This window comes from Diachasma alloeum, unplaced genomic scaffold, assembly GCF_001412515.2.
Source record: "Diachasma alloeum isolate Michigan unplaced genomic scaffold, Dall2.0 Dall_scaffold_00385, whole genome shotgun sequence".
NCBI classification, from domain to species: domain Eukaryota; kingdom Metazoa; phylum Arthropoda; class Insecta; order Hymenoptera; family Braconidae; genus Diachasma; species Diachasma alloeum.
Genome location: NW_021680524.1, coordinates 37769 through 48010, shown reverse-complemented (window position 1 = coordinate 48010; position 10242 = coordinate 37769).

The following is a 10242-nucleotide window of genomic DNA, read 5'->3' as shown; positions in this document are numbered from 1 at the left end:
CGAACGAATTCCATTGCCATCTACTGGTTTACTCAAGAATCACCGAAATTCACCGTAGAGACGAACTAGACCGTACAGCCATCTATCATAGACTTTGAAAAACATGGTTTACTCCTCCCCCCAAAGCCGTTAAACCGAAACTCGTTATAGAAATTTACTGCACCCCCATAAACCTTCGACCCTCTGAATTAATCCTGTTAGCCTGTCGATGTTCTGCTACCGAACCATGCTCTTGCTGTCGACAGGAGCAGGGCAGAAGGTCTATCAATCCCTGTCGACAGAGGTACGGCAAAAGTCCGGTTTTTGGCTATCTGGGATTATATCCTATAATGTATATTATATCCTATAATGTACTGTCGGACTGAGGAGATTGCAGAGATATATAATAAATAGATTGCGGGTTCGAATGGTGGGGGCGTCAGGAAAGAGAAGAAGAGCGCTGTTTAGTCGCCGTTTTCTCTCTTTGTCGAATAGTCCCTAGAGTGAGACAAGAACGGTCACGGAGTGGGGGATATGTATTGGATATGGCTGTTGTGTTGACATTATTCGTATTCAAAACGTTGCATCAACGTCAAATATTTTTTGTTGACACTTGTTTTGTAATTCATTGTGATATATTACACCTGAAAATTCTTCCAAAGGAGCAAAATGCCGAGTGAGATATTTTCTTTTTCACGAAAAATCTTTCCAAGCTATTTATCGAATTACTTTTTCTCTGCAACGAACTTCATTGAATTAACGAGATGTTTTGACCTTCCATTATGGTCTCAGCCCCTGTAAATAGCGTCTACTCAAAATTTCATTCTATTTTCAATTTATATTTATAATTTGATGATTATACAGGGTGTCCCATTTGAAACAATGCACCCAAATATCTTCTAAGGGGGGCAAGTGACAGGAAATTTTCAGGGACATAAGTTGTAGGGTTCCGAGGAGGATATTTGATGCATGCATTTTTTTAAGCTTTCAGGATCATACTTGCAAGCTGCAAGCATAAGGAGCTTTTTTTAAAATGGCAATTGCATTTTTTACCCCAATGAAACTTGTTCTCCTTGATGAGTTGTTTTCAAATATCTCATCATTCATGTGAACTCCTTTAATTTTACTCGGAGTATGCGACGAAAATGAGTTCTGCTATCAAACTAAAGATTCAGACTTTTTTAGCGTGACCCAGGATGCACCACGTGGAGGTAAACCTAAATCCGTGGTACACCTAAATCTCGTTCAATTTCTCTCAAACTGATGTGTTGATTCATGTGAATCATAGCGCGAATGGCATCAGCTCGTGGATCATCAGGATTAATACCTTGTTGTTGTGATTGTTATCGTCGAAAAGTTCGTCCTCTCCTATAATTCCTTTCAATGTTCCGAATTACTGCATCTGTGGGATGACGCCGGCGATTAGGGTACCGTTCTCGATAGGTCTGGGCAGCGGCTCGATAGACTCCGCGGCACTCTCCTAATATAAGTAAAATATCGACAATTTCACTCGCTGAATACATCGTGATGTGTTCAATGAAATTACAGGGGATACTAACTCGATTCTGGTTGAATTGAAACTGTTTCGAATAGCAGAATCCTCGAGGTAATGGGGAATTCTTTGTTATTGTTTACATTCCATAACTACGGTTGGTAAATGGATTAGCAGAACAATTATCTACGCCAAGACGCGTCAAGGGTGTGTGAATCTTCAGTTTGATAACAGAACTCATTTTCGTCGCATTCTCCGAGTAAAATCGAAGGAGTTCACATAAATGATGAGGTATTTGAAAACTACTTATCAAGGAGAACAAGTTTCATTAGGGTAAAAAATGCGATTGCCATTTAAGAAAAAGCTCCTTGTACTTGCAGCTTGCAAGTATGATCGTGAAAGCTCAAAAAAATGCACGCATCAAATGTCCTCCTCGGAACTCTACAACTTATGTCCCTGAAAATTTCCTGTCACTTGCCCCCCTTAGAAAATATTTGGGTGCATTGTTTCAAATGGGACACCCTGTATGTTATATATGTTCGATTAATTTACGAATATCATCGTGAAATATAAAAATATTATTGTGAAAACATCAAGTGCTGTTTGTTTCTCTCAATCCTCTGTCCCATCAATACAATTATTGCAGCATAGAATTTTTTTTACTGGGCGGCGAACTTATAATTTAAAGATACGAAAAAAGTGAACCATGAATAAATATAACGTGTAACTGCTTTTTTTTACAATCTTGGCACATCCAGCAAATTACAAAATTGTTACGACTAACTAGAGTGATGTTTGCAAAGCTTTGCTTCAACAATGTCTTAATTTTCTGCATTGATCAGAGTGGAAAAATTTCGAAAAATTAAATTCTAAACCATCTTTTGCAAACATTGGACCAGAATTCTACAGAATTTTCAAGCATCAGTTACTTCGTAATTTCACTCATATTTTAGTACATAAAAAATTAACGATAGCGAGGTAATTTCTCCCAACTTCTGACTTTAAATGATAATTGAGAGTCATTGTTATTTCAAACTATTACGGGAATTCGCATTCGTTAGATCTAGGATTTCATTCACTCCTAGATGTGTTTGAAACTTCCCACGTTCTCGTTGTTTTCCCCTACTCCTCATTTATGATCCACCAATCAATGACGACTATCCCCCTCTCTGGCACCGTTCGATAGAGAAAGTAACCGGCGACAAACGCCACTCTCTCTGTCCGCTTCATAATTTTTTCGATACACAGGAGAGATAGGGAACCCGCAGTCTATGTATTAGGGGCCGTCCATAAATTACGTAAGGCGATTTTTACCATTTTTACCCATTTTTGACCCCCACCCCGCCGCGTAAGACATCGTAAGATTCAGTGACCCCCCGCCCTCCCCTCCCCAAAATCTTACGTAAGATCAGGGATGGATCATTCACTGAAAATCAGGGTTTCCTACGGTACATAGTAAAATACTGATGATTCATATGTAGATAGTGACAAGGGCCACAAGGATCATGTCTGTCGAGGGTCAAACGTCGCAACGGTCATAGCCGGCGAGAGTTCAATGACGCCAGAATCTTACCTCGTCGAGGTGATCCCTTGCAAGGGTCAAATGAAGCAAGGACAATCTCGGGGGCAGGGATGGAAGAAAATTACCTCGAGTAAATTACAGAATTTTTTACGTGTAAAAAATTGAGTTAATTACCTGATAAGTTATTTATATATTTTACAACACATGGCGCCATCTACCGGGATTCGGGGAAACTTATCGTTTTTCTCAAGACTTGTTGGCACAAGGGTCAAATTTTACAAGGGTTAAACATTACAAGAGTAAAATTTGACGAGGGTCAAACGTTATGGGGCTCACAAGGTGATGGTCAAATGTTCCCTGAGCCACAAGGGGATCGTTAAATTTTCAAGAGGGTCAAACGTCACGAGATTCATAAGTGAATAATTAAATTTCACCACAGTTAAATGTTCCCATGGTCCATTCTACGGGGTCCAACGTCACAAGGGAATGAGCAAATTTCACGAGGGTCAAACGTTACGAGGGTAACAAGGGTCAGAAAGGAATACGGTGAAGTTTAATCGCCCCCTTGTGACTCTCGTGACGTTTGACCGCCGTGAAATTTGAGCATCCTCTTGTGACCCTCGTGACATTTGAATCTCGCGAAATTCGACCATCCTTTTGTACCCATGTGACTCTCGTGAAATTTGATCGTCCCCTTGTAACTCTCGTCACGTTTGACTCTCGTGAAATTTGGCCATCTCTTTGTTAATCATAAAGTTATATGAGTTATTTACATTTTTTACATTTATTACGCCCTGTAGGTAAATTACCGGTTTTTTACATCATCACGTAAGAACCTCCCTTTAGTCCAAGATGCCCAACCCTGCTCAGGCGTCATACGACCGCAAGGGTCAACCAGAAGAGCCATGCAGGATAGTCACAAGGGTCAAATGATCATGAAGGTCAACTATCGATGTGGTCTTGATGATTGACATTTTTCCATTCTTCAATCAAAACACTTGAGGACACCGCATATATTCAATAAAATAATATTGATATAAACTGAACAACATAAAAACAGCAATATAAAAGATATCAACTACTAGTTATTGTGGGAAGTATCTTGTGGAAAATACAATAATGATTTTTGTCGTGCAGTTTTCGAATTTCGGTTAGTAAAAATTACGCTATAGAAAAAAAAGGCAAACTGAAGGAAAATTCCAAAAAAATCTTACGTAAGATTCTTCAGAACCCCGCCCCCCCGTCCAAAGGATTCCGGAAGAAGAAAGAAAAAAAAATTGTGTGGGTTGGAGCCCAAACCCTTTATGAGTTTTCCGATGGTTTCCTATAATTTGTAATAATAGTTTCTTATGATGTATCATCTATTTTCCCTGAAAAACATAAAATAAATAACCGGAGTGGGACTACGGCGGCCCCTTCTCTCCAACCCTTTTTTACCGACGATCGACCGTAGCGCCATCCCTCCCACGGAGTGATGGTCATTTCAGCTTGTGGTCGTCCAAACTCCGAGAACTGAGCCTTTACTTTAGTCTATCCTCTTTGCTCCATTCCATTTGACACTATGCAATCGTCGAAAAAAGTTCTGGTAGTAACTAGACGGGGGGGCTCCATTCGTACTTCTACAACTGTACATTTGGACAACTGTACCAGAAAATCAACTATCCAGAATAACATCTGTATAAAATGACAACTGTACAGCGAACGTTTCGTCGGTCAAACAGTGTCGGTAAAGCAGGGAATTAATTCTTCTTGGCCGCCATCGGTCACAACTATTAATGCCAATAAAAATCGAGTAATGGCAAGCATTCACTTCACTAAGAGGAAAAGCATTGTTGGCCAGGGACGGGTGAATACGCCTGAATAGTAGGGTTCGTGGGTAGCCCAGGCACTGTAGATTTTAGTGCTCGATCAATTCCGAGGCCGATAATAATATACCAAATTGTTCAGAAAATTCCCCTGAACAACATATCAAAAAAGGTCCTGTCCGGATGGACCAGCAAATTAGTTATTAATGAAAAACTATCACTTATTTATCCGCCAACGCCAAGAATACTCGTAACTTGAGTTGGATACATCCAATTGGGATAAAAAAAATACTAGAATTTAGAGGATGAAATTATCTATGAATTCATAGCGAAAACCTACACTCAAAAACTTACAGTTTTTGCGTAAAAAATTCCCAAATACTTGTTTCCTTTGATTTCTGCTACACGATCAGCTGCTCTGTTAGCTCCTCCCCTTTTGACGCGCGCGCCTCGTGTAACACCGTGCCATGCGCAGTAAGTTTGAAATCAGACTATGAACGCTGCGTATTCATGCTGTGAACTTTATCTATCAAGATAATAGATATATTGCATGTATTTATTATTTTTTGGTGATAGGAATAAATTAAACATTCAAGACAGGGTTTAAATATCAACTTGCCACAAGGATTATTTTTATTCTGATGTTAAAATGTATCCTCATTTGCCTAGGGCCGAGAGAAAACCTCACTGAGGAAAACCTGACCAGGTACGCGCGTTCATGATTAATGTTACAGTGATTGAAAGAAATGATAAAATATTGGGGGAGTGTGGTACAAAATGATGGTTCATTTCACCCCACTGTCCCCTAAATTTATAAATTTGTAACTTGTTGAATGATTAATTTTTAAACTTTATGTGTCGTTGTGTGTTCCTCCTCAGTTGGTCGTCCAAGTTCAATAGCAGCTCAGATCTGTAAATAAAAATGAATGATTAATTATATCATTCAATTGTTGTTAGTTAATCAATAGGAATATTAATTATTGACATTTACCTCGTCCAATGGAAATTTTTCATTTCCTCAAACGTCGTTTCTTGATTACCGTTGGCTCACTGTCACTCGCTAACTGAACCGATGAAATGAATGATCTTGGGCGTGCTATTGATACAATAGCGTGGGCAATGCTGTCACGTTTCGTAGTAAGTTTCTCCTCAATATTTTCCTTGCCTTTCAGTAACACTCGATCCAAGAAAGTAGTTAAACTGTTAGGTATATCTTCTTCGACATTATTGAATAATTCTTCCGGCGAAGGATACGACGAAGTATTATACACTCGGCTCCTGATGTCCTCTCGAATGATGTCGGCCGCAGCAAGGGCTATACGGAGTCATTCCTCTTCTGGCGTTGTAGCCTTCTGTTGATACCAGCTATCGACTAAAATCTTGTAACCAGTATTACGAAAACAGACGATAGTCGATTTTCCTGGATACTTGATGATGATGATATCATAGCCGTACTTATTACGTAGCTTCTGTTTGAATGTTACAGATGTTGTTGTGAAACCTTTCAATTTGTCCATCAATTCTGCGAGAGAAAATTGACAATCCTCACTTTCCTCCATGTAGCGGCATACTTTAGCAAAGGCAGTTTCTAAATCCTCTATTCTTGGTCGTCCTGGACACTTTTCAGATGCGATGTAGGTGAATTGACGATAACACGTGTTATGGTATCGAGCCTGGCCCTCCAGTAACGATGTTGACTGGATTCTCTTCTGAACAGTCTGCGCCCATTCATCGTTGCGAAGACTGATGAATCTTTCGATTTGTACCTGTAATTGGTTTGTGGCTACCAGTCGTCCAGGTTTATTAATCGGCTTCCATAATGTGGCACATAGAAAAGAATTAGTCTCGAAATCAAAAGCTTCGGGCTCCGGTTGTGTTGATGATGATGATGGAATGGGTCCCTTTTTCTTCGATAAATTGTGCTAACACGACAAGATTCATGAACGCGCACTTCAGTCAAATTTTCAAAAATCTTCCACTTTTCATCCCCTCTTTGTTTACTTTTGGCGATGGAAGTATTTATACCCTTTTGTTTCATCGATTTAACGTCACGACCATCGGCTAAACTTTCATCACAAATAAAGCAAAAACCCGGATGAGACATTGTAGAATATTTTAAGGAGAATCAGTATTCACACAACACGAAGAATCTGGCAAACTGTTCACTATGAAGACGCACAGAAACTGGAAAGACACCGTTAGCTTNGGTCACCTCACACATACATACGAAATCACTATTTGCAAGAAACAGAACACTTTGGCGCTGAATATTAACTCAATGTGATCTCGCTGTTCTAAGCTCAACGGATCAAAGTGTTCTGAGAGAATATCAGAAAGTGCAGAGGTATTTATATCATTATGGTCAAGGTGTAACAGGTGGGGGAAGGGGTAAGGGCTGAAAAATTCAGATATAAGGGTAGCGAGTCCTTACCTGCTGTCTCCGGGGGATGGCAAAACTAGACAGTGATGTCTTGGACTCTGCGGGGGTCCAGGTAGTGCCAGGTAGCATGAATCATACCACTTAGTACAAAGGTAAAAAACCCAATTATAGGAAGAGTCTAGACTTAATGATATCAAACGTGGCGACGATGCCAGTAGCATCTTTACTGTTTTTGGATTTAGAAAATACCCAACAATAATTTATAATACACAACTGACGCCAACATTATTCAGTGATTTATTTTATACGATCTGCAATTAAATTTTTGTATCAAATAAAAACAACTAACGTGTCCAAAAATCACGCGATTGAATGATTAAATAAAAATCGTATATCTCATGATTTGAAACTTACTACGCATGGCGCGGCGTTACACGAGGCGCGCGCATCAAAAGGGGAGGAGCTAACAGAGCAGCTGATCGTCTAGCAGAAATCAAAGGAAAAAAGTCTTTGGGAATTTTTTACGCAAAAACCGTAAGTTTTTGAGTGTAGGTTTTCGCTATGAATTCATAGATAATTTCATCCTCTAAATTCTAGTATTTTTTTTNGGAGGAGCTAACAGAGCAGCTGATCGTCTAGCAGAAATCAAAGGAAAAAAGTCTTTGGGAATTTTTTACGCAAAAACCGTAAGTTTTTGAGTGTAGGTTTTCGCTATGAATTCATAGATAATTTCATCCTCTAAATTCAAGTATTTTTTTATCCCAATTGGATGTATGCAACTCAAGTTATGAGTATTCTTGGCATTGGCGCATAAATAATTGATAGTTTTTCATTAATAACTAATTTGGTGGTCCATCCGGACAGCACCTTTTTTGATATGTTGTTCAGGGGAATTTTCTGAACAATTTGATTATCATCGGCCTCGGAATAATTTCTCTTTACACATATTTTTCGAGCTAAAGTGCCTGGGCTAGAAATAGAACTCGGAAACTTTCGCATGTGAGGCAACGAACTTTTCCACTGCGTCAAGCCACCCGGAACTGATGAAACAGTAATTTATATATTTTCTAATTCTTAATTTTTTTCAGTGACTTATCATTGATAAGTCTATATCTAGCTGGGACGTCTGACCGTATATGGTCATGTACACACAATGGAGAATAAGTGACCGATAGTGGCCAAAAAATCAACCTGAATCAAACCGAAGTCGGTCTGAATCAAGTCGAAAAATCGACTCGAATCAGACCGATATTCTGGTTTGCATCTATCCGAGTCCGACTTGATTCATGTCATCAATTCGACATGAAACAAGTCGATTCCCGGCATGATTCAATCCGACTTGATTCAGACCGATTTTTCGGTCTGATTCAGTCAGACGTTTTTTGGGTGTTCCTCTTGAAAATGATTATTACTTCGGTGGATATGTATCATCAATAGTTTCCACTGTGATCAACGAATTGATGAAACAGTAATTTATATATTTTCTAATTCTTAATTTTTTTCAGTGATAAGTTTATATATCTAGCTGGGGCGTCTAACCGTATATGGTCCTGTATACACAATGGAGAATTTCAAACGATAAGAAATTGCATGGAACATTTAAATCTTCGGTTAAATTTTAGGGTCACAAGATTAAAAACTGACGTTCATTTTTCAATGGCAATTGAAATGACAATTATTCATTTTTCAATGAATAAGTGTGTCTCAAACGGTAGAAAATTACCTAGGCATCCAGATCTGCAAACAAATTTTTCTCACCCTCATGACCCTTGTGACCTTTTACTTTCATTTTTGGCTCCCATGTGTGACACTTATTATGGAGATATGTGTGTCTCATATAAATAGGGTAGAATATGATAGTTATTATATAAACTATATTTATTCAGTCGAATGTTTAACAGTGATAATTCATAAGTACAAAAGATGTAATGCCACAGCAGTGGTGGGTTAGAGAGCGTAGTAAGAAACGAAATGGCGGATTTCCCTAGTCCTTTCTAGGGACTCGTATCTGCTTGCGTCGTTGGCGCTGGTGGCCGACTCGGTCGGTAACTCCAGGAACTAGTGAAGGCTGAGCCGCCACATTATGTCTAACTCTCACACCATCTGGCTCGAGATCTTTAGATTCGATCATTGTTTCTGACTTATAGCTGAAAATTACAGCTGAAAATTATAGCTGATCCTTACACCTGACCCTTATAACCCGTAGTTTTAACTCTTGCTTTTGACCTCTATTTTTCTGACAATTAGGTAAGACTCTTATTTTTGAATCTTATTTTTTTTGTTCCTTATATTTCCCCCTCACATCTGACGCTCATTTTCTACTGTTATATTTGACTCTCATGATCCTTATAGCTTCGGACCTTATGATTGCTTTTAATTCTGACCGTTACACCCAAACTTCGTGACCGGCCCTGGGGAGTAAGGAGTCCGCTAGTAGCCACCTAATTAAGTGCCTGTTAGTTGGCTAATCGGGGCAGTCTTGTTTTGGTGTAAAAAAGGGTAAATGATACCTGAAACCATTATGGATGTTAATCTATGAATTATTACTGAATTTTAGTACCTTTAATTTCCGTTAATTAAGGAAAATAACTGTTTGCGTATTGAAGGGCAAAATAAGTCAGCAGGGGGAATGCCGCCGGATGGCGGCAGTGTCGACTTCTCGCCCAGGCTGATCACGTCGGTAGCAGTGGCGGGAGAAATATTTTTCAAAAATGGTAAAAGGACGTTCTCATATAATTTATTATCCAAATGGTTCATTTTGGAATATTCTTTATTGTTTTAATTCTGTATTGATCCAATTGCCCTTCGTGAAAAATGTTATGGCAAATAGATATAGAGGAGGAAAATGCTCCGGGTCAAATAAGGGCCAAGAGGGTCATCAACTAATTACATAAATAAAAGAATCGAATGACTTGGTTGGCTTCCGGATGGATGCCGCGTTGAGTTTCAGCATTGCGCCGACGTTTCGCAAACATTGCAGTCTGCATCTTCAGGGCTATGAGCTCCGATTCTGAGCTCCGATGTGTGGGGGCAGTCCTTATATACCTTCCCTTGTGGTGGTGGG